This window comes from Drosophila takahashii, chromosome 2L (assembly GCF_030179915.1).
Source record: "Drosophila takahashii strain IR98-3 E-12201 chromosome 2L, DtakHiC1v2, whole genome shotgun sequence".
Classification (NCBI taxonomy): domain Eukaryota; kingdom Metazoa; phylum Arthropoda; class Insecta; order Diptera; family Drosophilidae; genus Drosophila; species Drosophila takahashii.
The window spans coordinates 17,091,807-17,106,837 of NC_091678.1; the positions used below are offsets into that span (position 1 = coordinate 17,091,807).

At 38.2% G+C, this 15,031-nt stretch overlaps 1 protein-coding gene across 1 annotated transcript in view; it reads left to right on the forward strand.

Annotated features, from left to right (window-relative positions):
• Window positions 1-266: 266 nt before the first annotated feature.
• LOC108067941 (zinc finger protein 236) overlaps window positions 267-15,031 on the forward strand; it is a 66,597-nt gene continuing 51,832 nt past the window's right edge. The window contains exon 1 of the mRNA XM_070218078.1: window positions 267-287. The gene's annotated coding sequence lies outside the window, so the exon portion shown is untranslated. The remainder of the gene's footprint in view (window positions 288-15,031) is intronic.

Consider the following 15,031-nt stretch of genomic DNA (forward strand, 5'->3'; position numbering starts at 1 on the left):
GTTTCCAGTTTCTTAAAAAAACTTTTGTGAAAATTGCCTGTCATGCGTTTCACTCTCTAACTGAGCAACTCGGTGCTCCCCAAAGAACCAAGAAAAATTAAGACATTTAACGCTTTTTTCATTACAGCATCAGTTCGGCTGTTACTTCCCCCGCAATTTGCGGTTGCGTGTCCTTTTGACGAGAAGACAGCGGCAAAAGTTTCCTGGGGACTGGGTTGATGCTGTGAGACCATTACAAATGGCACCATGAAATTGGCTGGAAGTTTGCGACGCCAAGAGGAATTTTTGTAAGTATTCTTTTAATTGTTTGTTAAAAGTAAGTTTATTTTAAAACGAGGAGAAACATGAAACGTGGAAGTAAACTGAATCTTTTTACTGAATATACAATTTTAAAGATTTGTCTTAATTAATTAGCCAGGAATTTATTTAAAGTGAGATAAATTTAAATAATTTGTATTATACTTTGATTAAATACTAATAAAAATATTTAATTAAAGTTTTATAACGTTTTACGATAAAAAAAACTTCCCAAATAAAATCTTATAAATTATATTTAATGTTTCCAGGGTATTAAAAAATCGCTTTTCTTCCTTTTTCTTTGTTTGTTTGGTCAGGGAATTGGCGGCGACACACGATGCGTAATCGTCAGGGGCTTTTGTTGTTGTTTGTTTTGTGGCAACAGGGAGACATCACTCCAGAAAAACACTCCCCACCACACAAAATCCCACCCCCTCGGTGCGTGGAGATTTGATAAACTGCTTTTCGACTTTATTGCTGTTGTGGCACAAAAAGCCATTTTTTTGTATTTTTGGCAATGCCCAATATTTTCATCATCTCCGCATCGGGTTGTCCATTTTCTGTTCGTTAGATATTTTGTATTCTTGTTGTTTTTTATTGCGATTTTTATTTACTTTTATGTGTTTATTATATGGCCTGCTTTTGGAGTTTTGTCGAGCGCAAAATTGAGACATTTTATGGGGTGGTAGGGATGCTTTTGATAGCTTGTAAGCGTTGACCACTTGGTTACAGCTCGGAACTTCGAATGGCATTTCTTTACCGGGAATTGCTTTTTAATTTGGTTTGTTCTTTGATTGTTTTTGTTTTTCTTTGACTTCAAGTGAATTGTTTTCCAATTGCCGCTGCGGGAATATTAGGGGAGGTAAAAGTGGTTGAGAACGACACGTGTTTATTTTTTTCGGTTAGAGCCTAACGTATTAGTCGTTTTTGGTCAAGTAAAATAAATAATAATAATAATTTGAAATTAAAAAAGCAATTTAATAAAACTCCTAAGAGCTTTCAAGTCTTTATACATCATTTTACTAAACTTTTTTAAAAAATTCGAAAAACTTGTTAGTAAACAGTTTTAGTGAAAAAGTTGAATCTTTATTGCCCAACTTTCTTCCTTGGGTACATGGAATTTTCTTTTCCAAATATATGCCTAAAATGTTTAAAAACAAAAATAGTTCTTTCATGAATCTTTCAAACTTTTCCACGCGAAATTGACTGAAAATAACGCCTTCTCGTATCAACGTTTTACCCTTAACCCCAGACATTTGCGCCCCACACCATGACTTTAAATGCACGCATTACTGACGACACGCCCCCTTCCGCCCCCTCCCCCTTTGTGCTGCATCTAATTATGCGAATGCATTTAAGCGCACAATTTTGTAATTTTTTTTCGCTCGAAAATTAGGTCAGATTTAACATATTCATTAGAACTTGAGCAGCTGCAGTTTGGTGATTTGGCGGAGGGGAGGGAGATATTGCTGCTGGTTACATAAGTAAATATGTGTGGGTGGCTGAGTAGTGGGGTGGTGCAGGGTCAGGGGGTGGTGGCTGAAACTCAAAGGAAGCGAGCAGAAAGTTTCAAGCGCTTTTAATGGTGATTACAAGTGCACACATACATATATGGCAAAAAAGCGGAATAAAAAGCAAAATATTAGAAAATTGCATTCTACAACAGCAACAACGACGGCCTCGTTTTGGCTTTGCTTTTGCCCTCACGATAAGCATTCGTTACAAGAGCAAAGAAAAATGGGTGAAAAAGAGGTTAGAAGACGGGGCAAAACGCGTGAGAAGTGGAAATAGCCGGCAGGCTTAAATTAAATTAATGTCTTAAGAAATATATTTATATTTAGTAAACTTTAAAGTAAAAATCTAATTAAATAATTTTTATTATTTAAGACTACTAGTCCATTTTAAGGTATTTCGAATTTTAACCATAAACACATAAAAGAAGAGTATCACATCCTCGGTGTGCCCCAGTGCCAGACTTCCCCTCGTTCTTGAAGGAATTTCAAACAACTGATAAGAGCGACCCAGCAGCAACATGTACGGCGGCAACATCAGCAGCAACATCTACAGCAGCAACATCGATGGCGTCGAATGTCTCAATGCGAGGAGCAGACCGAACACTCGAGCACGCATATGTGCGCTCAATGAGGCGTGGCTCAGTCATTGAGCTGTTCTTTTTCGACCGCTGTCTCGGTTTCAGTCACTATTCACTACTGCCACCTCCGTCCCGGCCCTGCTTTTCCCTCTGAAAAGCCTCTGTCTATAAGTCCAAGTTTTCTTCGCCAGCTCCACTTTACGTATGCTGATGCTTTGTCCCACTGAAGATGCTCTGCTTTTACTGTAAAGACTCTCTAAGATAGATTTCTGTTTAAATTTAAATTAAACAAAAACTGACACAAAAGTTAGAAAGTAACCAGATAAATCGCCTTGAAATTAAGGAAAACTTTTTTATTTTTCAGAAATATGTTTCTACCAAATAAGAAAATTTAACAATATTATCTATCGTATTCTTTTGTGTACTTTTTAGAAAGTACGATTTTTTCTGAAATTTTTTATATAACCTAAGTGGTAGCCTAGAGGACTGCGCATTATATGCTATCCTAATCTTATAGCCGCGTCAGTCTCACATTTTATTTTTTAACTTATTAAAAATTTAGAATATAGTAACGTTAAAAAATGAAACTTGTAGTGTTGCAATAATTTAGTTATTAAATATGGTATATTTATGTTATAGTTTTAAGGGTACTTTTCACATATCGACGTTTGACTGTACTGCTTCCTCTGCTTTTACTGCCGCCTTTGCTGCTTCCTCTTCCATTTGTACGAGCACTTCAATTACAAAAGCACGCAAGTCGCCATCATTTAATGGAATTAGTACAATGACAATTGTGGCCAAAGACCAAGGAGATGTTAAAGAAGACGACTTAGCTCAACTCAACTCAACACGAAACTCGGCACAAAACCGCACGATATGAGAGCGGCGGCAATAGAAATAAATTGAATAAATGCGAAGCCAGTCGCAGCAGCAGAAGAACCAAATAAAAGAAGAGATGGGCAAAGGCGAGGTCATTCAGTCGCTGACTGATAATTTTCGGCAGATAGGCAATTGCCATGGAATGGAGATCATCAGCTATAGGAACTTCAACAACGGCAGAAGATCACCGCAAGAAATATATCATGTTGTAGTTCAAAAGGAAAAAAAATATTTAACAATGTGTTCATATATTGGTGGAACGTTTAGAGATCCGTTTGGATCACAAAAAATAGATAGTATTTCGTATATTAAAATTGAATTTCCGTATTGCCGAATTTTAAATCCTTTCTCGATCGATTTTCTCACAGTGCACAAATAACAGAAGCTCCCGGTGCCCATCCCCAATTTCCATCCATTCATTTCAGTCAGCTGCAGAACAACAAAGACCCGTGTCGATGACAATTAGCGATTGGATGGGATGGCATCGAACCGCGTGGAATGGGTGGATGATGTTTGTCTCTGACCCAAACATTTCCAGTGCCCTCTTTGCACGGCGATGGGGCGGCACGGCACACCTTTAACCAACTGGTAGCCGGAATATGTAGAGCATGGAGCGTTTGTGTTGCGCCATAAATTAAATCTAACACCCAGCGCACAAAGACAGAAAAGCCAGCGAGATCGGTTGCCAGCGATAGATCGATCTCCCCAACAAACTACAAACTCATTTCTAATGGCAAGTGAAACAATGCGAAAAAATTACACGCTTCAATGGGCTGTCAAACAATTTATCAAGCCTGAATTTGAATCAGCAGCATTAGCCGAACGCTCTTGGCGAGCCTCAAATTGAAAGCTAACTGAATTTCAATTGTAGCGAACAGCGAAATGCAACTTTAAGTTATCCATCGTTCCGCCCGAACCAAGGAAACTTTATCAAAAGTGGCCCCATGAGTGTCATTCCATGTGCTATCGGTTCGTCTGCTACCGCTTAGTGTCGAACAATTTGGAAATAAACAAGCAATGACCAATAAAATAAAAGCGCATAGGGAAACTTATGGAAAGTGATCGAATCCGAAATGCTCCTTAAATCTAGAAATCTTAATATTTATTAGAAAAAGTTACTTTGAGCTAAAAAAATTACTTTTTAATCTAATCATTCTTATTAAAAATGGTATTATATATAATAATACTAATTTTTACCAACCTATAATCTTAAAGTTCCATAATAAAATCCCCTATTCAAATAACCACCAATCCTATCGCTAATATCACTCTAACTTTTGCAGTACACTCATAGAAATTTTCCGGTAAAATCGCCCTAAAAACAGGGAAATTCGCCCTAAAACGGGGGTCAATGGCGACTAGGCAACAAATCTAGGGCGAATCGCCATAAAAATAATACCAAAAAAAAGCAAAAAAAAAATCAATTAATTTTTCAATGATGGTGTGTGTGTGTGTTGATATTTCCTGGGAACTGGACTCAACACCATACACACACATACACACGCACATCGTTTCAGATAATTTGTTTGTTGAATTGTCGCTATACCGGACGATGCTGTTGGGGGCAGGAGGCAGCAGACTTGTATAACCGCCGGTTATAACTGAAAAATCATCTTTGTAATCGAATTAAGAAGATATATATAAGGAGAAAAAACAACTTACTTGAGAAAAACGTTAGGTGTTTTTACGAGGGTTCGAACCCACGGCCTCTCGAGTTGGAGTCTAACGCTCTAGCGCTGCACCACAGTCCCATCGCGCTATGCAACGTACAAACCCTGTACACATCTTATTTTCTTGCGGTCTAAGTTATACAAACAAAAAATTGTATTTTTTTGCTCGTGACTGGGATACTTCGGGCCGTTTCCTCGCATGCTTAACATAAATTAGTCTTTAAACTCAGAATTTCCATATGTATTTAGGTTTTTAAGACTACTTTAAATTTAACACGCGGACGAAAAAACTTAATTAGTAATAAAAACTGTAATAAAAAAAAAAAGTGTTGACTCACACAGGAATCGAACCCACGACCTGTATTTTCAAACAGCAAAGCTGAAAGTGCGAGTGCTTAGACCGCTGGGCTACCCATTCTTACTCACTTGTCTTGACCTGTCAACTACACACACATGTATATAACATGTTTTACATGTATGTATCCATTTATTGCGTCATAAAATTTCGCCCTAAAAAACAGGGCAAATTGGCCTTTTTGGAAAAACTAACCCTAAAAAATATTTTCCATGGCGATTTTTCGTATATTTAGGGCTAGCCACCCGTATAATAAGAAAATTTTTCGTAGCTTTAGGGCGACCGCGGTTTTAGGGCGACTTTTCTAGTATTTAGGTAAAAATTTCTATGAGTGTATCATAGAACACAAAAATCCCCCGCATCATACGCTTAACACTCCTAACTCAACTCCATCCATAATATAGCTATGTTTACTATAGATAACATCACAGTCGTGGTCAATCGTAGTCGTCATCAGTAATGTATCGCTTCGAGGTTTGAATGACGCGTATCATTGGCAATTAAATTAAAATAAACACAACCATAAATACATACGTACAAATAAAAGTACGGCTACGGCGAAACTGGAAGCAGAAGTCCGTCCAGACGAACATGTAGTCGGTCGAAAATACAAACTTTTTGCAATGCCAAGAGCTTCCCAGATACAAATGTATCTGTATCTATGTATCGATATATCTGTATGTGCGAGCGGACGAGCGACTGCAGTCGTTTGTGATTTTTCGCCAGTGACATTTTAATTGCTGTTATGTTTTATTGATATACAAAAACTACTAAAGCTAATTGTTTTATTGTTAAATGCGCTTTATTTGCTCTCTGAGTGGCAGCTTAATAATCAACTTTAAATATCATACAATTAGCGCTATTATGGGAAGTTTATACTTATCTCTTTCCCCCTCCCATTTCTCAACCGATCGCCACTGTTTCTTCATTTTGCTCGCATTGAATCTTTCGATTTGATGGATTGCAGCCAAGTCTCGAGTTGACATTGCAAATGTTTTCATGGCGTTAATTGCGATGGGGGAAGTGAATTATTTTAATGCCTTTTTCTGTTCTTGAGGGTTCCGAGCTTCGGCATTGGAGTGGGGGAATTAAAGCATTTATTTTGCGGCGGTGGATATTAAATTTATCACTTTCAATGAAATTAGAATATTTCTATCCATTGGTGAAACAAAATCCCTAAGTTTTAAAATATATTTACATTTATTGGAAAAGATACTTCTAAGTATTACCTTAAATTTGATTTTCCCTTTTACACTCAACATCTTTCACAATACATATGATAGTTTTCCTTTGTCATTTCAAGCTCGTCGACTCAATTACATAATTTCATTAACTCTTCGTACTCGTAACACAATTTTTTTTGCAATATTTTCCGCCGCTGCTGCTTCTTCCACCTCGATTGTTCTGCTTCTGGAAAAACACTTGAACTGGTAACTGGTGACTGTGCTCCTCCTCTTGGTTTTTTTTGCTCGTACCTTTGTACTATTGAAAGTTCGCATGTGTAATGGTTGGACCCCGGAACGATGGAACGTGCACAACAAGAGCTCGTAGATGGACGTAGTTCGTCATCGTCATCATCGTCAATATCATTATCGTCATCTATATCGTCATCGACTCCAATGGCTCAAATGACATTTCCGTACCTGACGCCCCCGCAGTACCGCCTCCTTAAACGCCAACCGCCCAAGTCATTCATCAGCAGGCAGCTATAAAATAGCCTGTGCCTTGTCTATATCTTTTTAATGCCCTTTGCAAATGGGGTATCATGAGTTAGCCATTTCTGAAAATTTTTGTTTTATTTCATATAACAATATTTCAAGTATTCCAAAGTAAGTCTCTCTCATTGTTCATGGGGCAATGTGAATAAGAATAGATTACTAAATAAAAATGTAGATAATAGGAATTCGAGTTAGTGGAATTTTTGTTTAATATTTTAATGTTCAGTATTTTTATTTATTTATTTCTTTTTTATTTCCTGGTGCTACAATTAAATACCATCTACCATTTTTTTTAACAAATCTTTAAAAAGTACAATTTTTGCGACAAACTGCTTAATATTGTTATATCTTTTAGATATGTAAATCTCAGGAATAACCTAACAGAAAGAGTATCTAAAGGTGAGGCAAAAAAAGCCCATCCGGCATTTCTTGTACCGCTGTCCGTCTTCACTGTCCGTCCGTTTGGCACTCCGTCCGTCTCTTTTGCGTCTGAAGTGCGTGCTTGAGTTCTGCCTTTGCCTTCCATCCTCTTCTTGTTCTGCTTGTGCTTCTACCTCCTTTGCCATTGCTTTTTTGGTGTCTTGCGTTTGCATTGCGTTCTTTTCATTTGGCTCTTGTGCAATCCCCAATCCCCACACTCGCACACACCCGCAGACAATCGCAATTTCTATGGCACTTGTCCATGCCGCCACTTGTCTTCCACTTTATGTGGTCGCCGCTGGCGGTAACTAACCAAACCGAGTCGCAGCAGAACCACCGAACCACCAGCGCCCCACCAATACCACAATCACCACCACCACCACCTCCACTTCCCATTCCCATCAACGCCCCGAAAAAAATAAAATCCAAGACAGACACTTCAATTGATTATTGGCGCTGGCTTTTTTGTTGGTGCTGCTGATTTTGTTGTTCACTTTTTGCGCACAATGATTTACATTTTAAAGTGCTACCCTGTATTTAAGTGAAAAAGCTACAAATGTTGGAAAAAACTAATTCGTGAAAAATTAATTCATTACCAACAAATTAAAACAAAAGAGTTTGTAGATATTTCTTAACACAATAACAGGTAATTTAGTCTAGACAATTGAAATAAGTTTGCACAAAATATCTTAGTCAACATTATGAGGACTAAACAGTTTAAATAAGTTTAGACAAAAGAACTCAAACCATGTGGGTTTCATATTTGAGGGAGAAACGTGTTCAAATAAAATAATCTTCACTTGAGTCAATAAACCTAATTTTAATAAAAGCTGGAAAAAAGATGTTTAGAAAAAGCTTTGCTAATTTTTTTGATTTTTTTTGGAGAATGCTTTATTCTTTTACTGGTATTGAGGAATTTAAATTCGTTTAATTCCTTAAATATTTTTAGGAATTTGTCGTATTTTTTTCTAATCATACCAAAATGTAACTTAAGTCGATAGGTCTTTTATGTGTACTTTTATGTACTTAAGATATAATGCCTATTTTAGGAAACATTAATAGTGTGACAAAATGGAGGTAAGTAATATTCCAAACAAGAGTGAACCCTATTCGAACCCACTGAATATGTCAATATGCTAATCAATAGGTATCATCCAGTACCACCTCGCTCAAAGATTTTCTCTGGTGGTTCTTCTTCTTCGTCGTGGCATTGTACTTGTATCTCAGACTTTTTGCTGGCTCTCATTAACCAATACTTCTTCCCGCCGCTGGAATCCTCTTCAATCTTCTTCAATCTCGGCCTGCTCGTAAACCTGAGTCCCCCGATTCCTGTCTTTTGTTGTCATTTGCACTTTTGATTTCATTTGAAGTCCGAATACGAATACGAAAACGAACACGAATCCGAGAGACTCGCAGACATTTCGCTGTCTGCTGTTCCTTTGTTGAGTGCTCAACTTTTTGTTTGACTTGTCGCTTCTTTCGTTTCGTTATGCTTCGCTTTGTTTTGCTTTGTTTTGGTCTCTTTTATTATAATTTTTTGGCATACAAATTAAGTTGCATTCTTTTGCCTGTCGCGTCGTTTATATGTATTTGTACATATATTTTTTGCTGTTTTGTCATAAGTCAAAAGAAGGTGGCATCTAATAAGCTCGGTACCTTTTGTGGTAAGCCCACACAATGATGAGTTGAGATGTTGATGTTGATTTTAATGTTAATGCTGATGATGATGATCAGCGAGCCATAATCGCAGCGACTATTCAAAGCACGTCAAAAACCGCAGATAGATTAATTACGGAACGGACTTGGACGACGGCGACGACGGAGGTTTTTCGTATACTATACGTTTTTCTTTTTTGTGTGTTTGCCATGAAGTGCATTTCATTTATTCTATAAATTATCGCCACGAATTGTTCATGTGAAACGCTCGACGAGTTTTTCCAGCAGCCCCGCCACGCCCCCTCCCATCGAGCCGCCCACAATTTGAGCAGAGGTTCGCCATCTTTTCGCTTCCGCTGTTTGCCTCGTGCATCTTAATTACTAGTTTTTTTCCCTCTCTCACTCTGCGAGCACTGAAAATTTCCACAACGAAACGAAATTCAATGAAAAATACTTATTCAAATAGCAGCCAACTATTGAGGCTGTAAAGCCAGCAGAAGCAGCAGCAACAGCAGCAGTAGCAGATACTTTTCCCTATCTGTATTTGTATCTCTATCTCTAGCTGTGTGTATCTGTGTGTTTGGCTTTTTTGTCGAACGCTTCGCTGGCTGCTTTGCACTTGAGATTCTTATCGCCGGTTGGGGCCTCAGCGTTGATTTCCAGATCTTTACAATGCACATTCCCACTACTATATATCCCCCCGATCCGCGAAACTATCTGCTATCTGTCACCCGCCTGAGAAATGTTTTATTTCTTAGGTAATATTCTGAAGAGGGCTTTCCGGGGAGTCGCTGGGCACGCCTACAATAATTTCGGTTACATATATTGTCCACAAAGCGACATTTCCCCTGGCCAAAGCAAATGCCTAGAAAAGGTACAAGAAATCTTTAGGTAGGAGATTTGGTACTTGAAATACCCTTGAAGAACGGAACGAGAGGCTCTGGAAATACCGACATTGAACTTTAAACTTTTTATAACAAAACTATTTGCACACTGATAAAAATTAGTTGCCCTGAATTTTAAAAATCTACCTTAAAATAAATCAAATTTACTAAATATAAAAAAACACATGAAAAATTAATAAAATAACTACAGATAAATTCATTAAAAATATAATTTATATTATTTCTAAAAATATTTTTTTGTTTTTAGATTAATAATATTTGGTTATTTAAAACAGATTTAAATATTTAATGGCAAGAAACCAAGGATTGAAAACTAAACGAATATTAAGAACATCAAGTAATCAACATATGTACCTATAGAATTAGGTATATTATAGAAAATATATACTTTGGTACCATTAGATGAATGTTATTTTCTTAGTCAAACGACTGAGTGTGATTAAGCTTCTATAAAGAATACCCCCTTATCTAGGGTATTAAAAAGAAAAGAGAGTGTCCCGAGAATCCGAGAGAGATGTCCAACTTAGTTGGGCACTGAAGTGCTCTGTGCTTATGTCTCATTAGAGATACTTTGCCGACGAATCATCGTCGTTGTCGTGGATGTTTTGCTACTTCTGATGCTGCTGCTTCTGCTTTTGCCTTTGCTCTGCCGTCGACTTCTGGGGCCTGACCTCGCCATGGCGTGGCTTTATAAAAAGACACAGATTAGTAATGCTCTCAAGTGTGGTCCCATTCCAGCCACATCTGTATCTGCGGGCACACAAGTGCGAGTGTAATGTGTGTGTAAGTAGCAGCACAAAGTGTCAGCTTTGGAGGCAGATTTAAGCATAAGAAAGCTCAGCGCCAAGAGGGAAAATGAAAGAAAAACCAGCGTTAAATTAGTGGCAATTGTGCGCGACATGTGGAGAGTGCCTTAGCCTCCCACCTCCCACTGGTCCCCGAATCCCGCTTCTCCTGCTCCCCCAAAACACTCGTAACTATTTATTTAGTCAACTTTCGCAGCTGCAGATACATATGTATCTTCTGAAGCTCAAGATGAAATGGCCAGCGATTTGTCGGATAAGTTCCCAAAGCAACTCTGCCCGTAAATATCACAGATTTGGAACTCTATAAATGGCTCTGCTAGCCACTGATGAAGCCACTTCTCGTAGGGCTATAAATAACCGAAGGGTTTGAGAGTAACCATCTTCTTGGTATTTGAAAAAGTCGTTTTGGGTCTGGAAATAGTTTCAAAAAGAAATTTATATATGTACCTTTTAACTGATCCTAATCTAAGGGTAAGACGGTGATTTAAGTTTAAGTTTGTCCAAAGTTAGCACATTTATTCTGGATTCAATACCACCATTTATAAAGTGGAAAAAGAATAGTCTTATCCATAAAACATTTAGTCTAAGTTTTAATATTTATAAAAAATTTTTAAGGGTATTTAATCCTCAATTAAAACAATTCCTATTTTTATAAAATATTTAAACATAATTACGTTTAAATATTTCAAATATTTTGTTAGCATTAACTAAAAACCGACAGATTAGCATATTTGATTAAAGGAAGTTTGTAAAATTTATTTTAAATTCTGAAACCATTTTATAAGCGCCAAATAATAGCCTGATTCCAGTGGCATACATATGTCATCATCATTGTTTAACAATATTTCGTAGAGCCAAACTAGATAAGCCCACGGATTAACCGATCTTAACAGATCTTCACCTTATGCACACACTGTCTAGGGTTGATTGGCCTGCTCTCCGCGCTTATCATGCCACTCGGACCACTCGTGATGGCCCTTTTTCCTCCGGCTTCTTGTGCCTTTCTGCGAGCTATCTCAACATTTATTTGGTGACCGGGATTTGCCGCTAATTTCGCTTATCGCTTGACGTGTGCAGATACACAAGGCAAATAATCACTCACCGGCCACGCGGCCATCGCAGACTTAAAATGTTTACGGGCCATTTCGTCGTGTTTTCTTTTTTTCTGGTTTTTTGGTTTTGTCTGTGGGCTCTACGGCTGAGGTCTGAGCATTCAGCAGAAATGAGGAATAAATTCTATATTTTTTCGCAAAACTGAAAACTGACCCAAAAAGCGACGGGGAAATAAAGGAAAATCCCAAGGCAGACAGATTAAACAAACATTGGGCCGACAGCAGTCGAGCTGAGTCAGTCAGCGCCTTGAAGTGGCAGTGGCCAGCCGCCCCACCACGCCCCTTTTCGCCCCTATTTGCCTTGCTTCTATTTTTGTGGTCACCAGCGGACGAACTGCATAAATTTCTGTTTCTGTTACGGTTTCGGTCTCTGTTTCTGTTTCGCCTTCTGTAAATCTCTAGGCAAGTTGGAATGTTCACTCTGCGTGTGCAATTTGTGCCAAAGTTCTTGTTTAAAGACCGCGCCAAAAGGAGGCCAAACTAATAAAGATGAAATGGAAATTCATTGCAAGAAAACGAGAACAGACGAACTACTATGTGCGATCGGTAGACAGAAGGCGGTGCGGGTTCAAGGCTGCCAACGAGAGGAAAATGTGGGAAAATATGCCGAGTGGGGTGGGTAAATTGAGAGAGAAAATGGAGAGGGATGTGACCGGTATGCTGGATATAAAATTATACCCAATTAACCATTAATATGAACTCTAAATAATATTATTAAGCTATAACGATCATGGATATAAATTTATACCCAATTAACCATTAATATGAACTCTTAATAATATTATTAAGCTATAACCATCATATTCAAATAAGAATCATCAGACAAAATTTTTAAGTATGTATGAATTATTCTGTTATTATTATTGACTTTAAAAATAAAATTCCTTAGACAAAAAGCTTTTTATGCTGATACATAAACAGGCCTATAATTGTAATTGTCATGATTTTACATGACGAATTACCTTGAAATTAATTAGGATAATCGATTTGAAATCACCTGGAAACCACACTAGGCCAAGCCCTATAATCAGCTCGATAATTATAATTGTCGAATTATAAGCCAAATAAGCCTCATCTTTGATCCTTGGATCATTGAAGGCTTCGCCCAATTAATCTCCTAGAGCCGGGTAAATCATTCCTAGGGCCAAATCCCACGAATTAAATTCTGAGGCAAATCCCCTTTAAAGCGTGCGCCACAGCAACAACATGTTGCACGAAACCACCACCTCTCCCACCCCACTCCGCCTTCCGCCCCTTTGGGCAGCAACCATTTTGTCACGAGCCCTGCCGCAAAGCCCCACTAAAGAGGAGCAGGCTGCCACTTTCAGGTTCTGCCGCCCGCAAATAAAAACATTAAATGCTTTGTTGGCCATACTTCCCATGAAGCCCCGCCCCCTGGCCACCGCCCACCTCCCACCACCCACCGCGCGATGGCAACGTGTTGGCCATTCATTCAGTCATTAAGTGGCAGCTGACGCCGCAGGGGGTGGCCACTGACCCGAGGGGATGGGATCCGGGTTCCGGGATCTGGGATCTGGGTCCAGGGGCTCCCGCAATTTGTGGCCAGCTAAATAATTTTTATTACAATTCGGTTTCGGCATAATGCTGTTTTAGTCAATTTATTATTGATATCCTCGTTTGGAACTCGTGTTACTATTCTCTTTGAAAATTTGTGGCGCGGTGGTTTGGTCACAGATGGAACTCTATTTTAATTTATATTCCATGCTAAATTAAGAGAGTTATATTAATAGTCACTTTATATAGGAGTCCATCTTGGCATGTCTAAATTAATTTTTTTCTGTTACTCTTTAAAAAAATAGAAAATTGGGTTTGGTGTTTTTATGTTTTATTCCTAGAATAGTTTTTTTCATCTCCAAAGACTTATGATTTAGGGGACTTTTTATACTTAGGCCATAAAAACATTTCCATCGTGTACTTTACCTTGATCGAGCTTCGACTAAATCGCACATAAAATAAATCCAATGTTGCGGAACCAACTGAACGATTGAACTTTGCAGTTGGTCTGAGCACACACAAATCAACCCAAAACCGCCAGTAAAGTTTGGCACTTCTTCAAAGCGCTTTAGTGGCGGCCCGTCAAATTAACCTTGAAATGTGAATAACATTTCGTCGAAGACTCGCAGCGCATTTTAATTGAATTTAATTAACATTTTACTACGCTCGATACTTTGGATATGGGAAAAGCGACAACGAAACAGAAACCGGCGGACAAACAAATGGACGGACGTGCGGACAGATGGCAATTGGCGGACAAGCCAAAAAACCAAGTTGACAATGAAGCTGGCGGCGCATGCGCGCAGACTAATTGTCTGGTAAACGGTGGGCGGAGAGGGGGAGGGTCGGCCCTGAGGGCGACTAATAAAAAAAAGTAGCAACAACTACATTGGCAATGTGACCCAGACAACAACAAAACGCACAGTGGGAAACAGTCGAACGATTGTGGGTGGTTTTATGGGGGGCAGGGCAGTGAGACATTGCACTTGAAATTCAAGACAATGGAAAATTTGTAATGATGGATGTTGATGGCGATTAAAATGCAAGGTGAGGGGCACCGAAGATGCAGCGGAAATAGTTCCTAAAGATTTTTAATGATGTATATAAGTAAATTACTTATTCCAAGAACTACCGATTTAGGAAAGCCGTTTAATAATAAGAACTTAGAACTGGAAAACTGTGACTCTTAAAAACGATTATTACCTTATCAGTATTGGTTATTATATTCTTATTTTTTTAATTCATCCTTTTTTTTTATTAAATTTACATATGATATGATGTAAGTGGTTTCAAAAATAGTAATTGAAATAAACTCTTAAATTATTTCAAAAAATAAATATTATTTTAGTGATTTTTTTAAAGAAATGAAATTAATTTAAAAACTTAAACTGAAAGCTCCTATAAGTGTTTTTCAGTTACTTAAAGATTGATTGCCGTTGCCAATGCTTTTCTCTTCTGTGAGTTGTCAGCTTTAATGCAGTGCGCTAAATGCAGAAAGAAATGTTTGTTCAAGGCTTCGAGTATCAGAGCCCAAACTGAAACACAAACACAAAGATTCAGAGGCAGACAGAGGTGCAGATACGGATACCAGAGGAAGGTGTCGTCT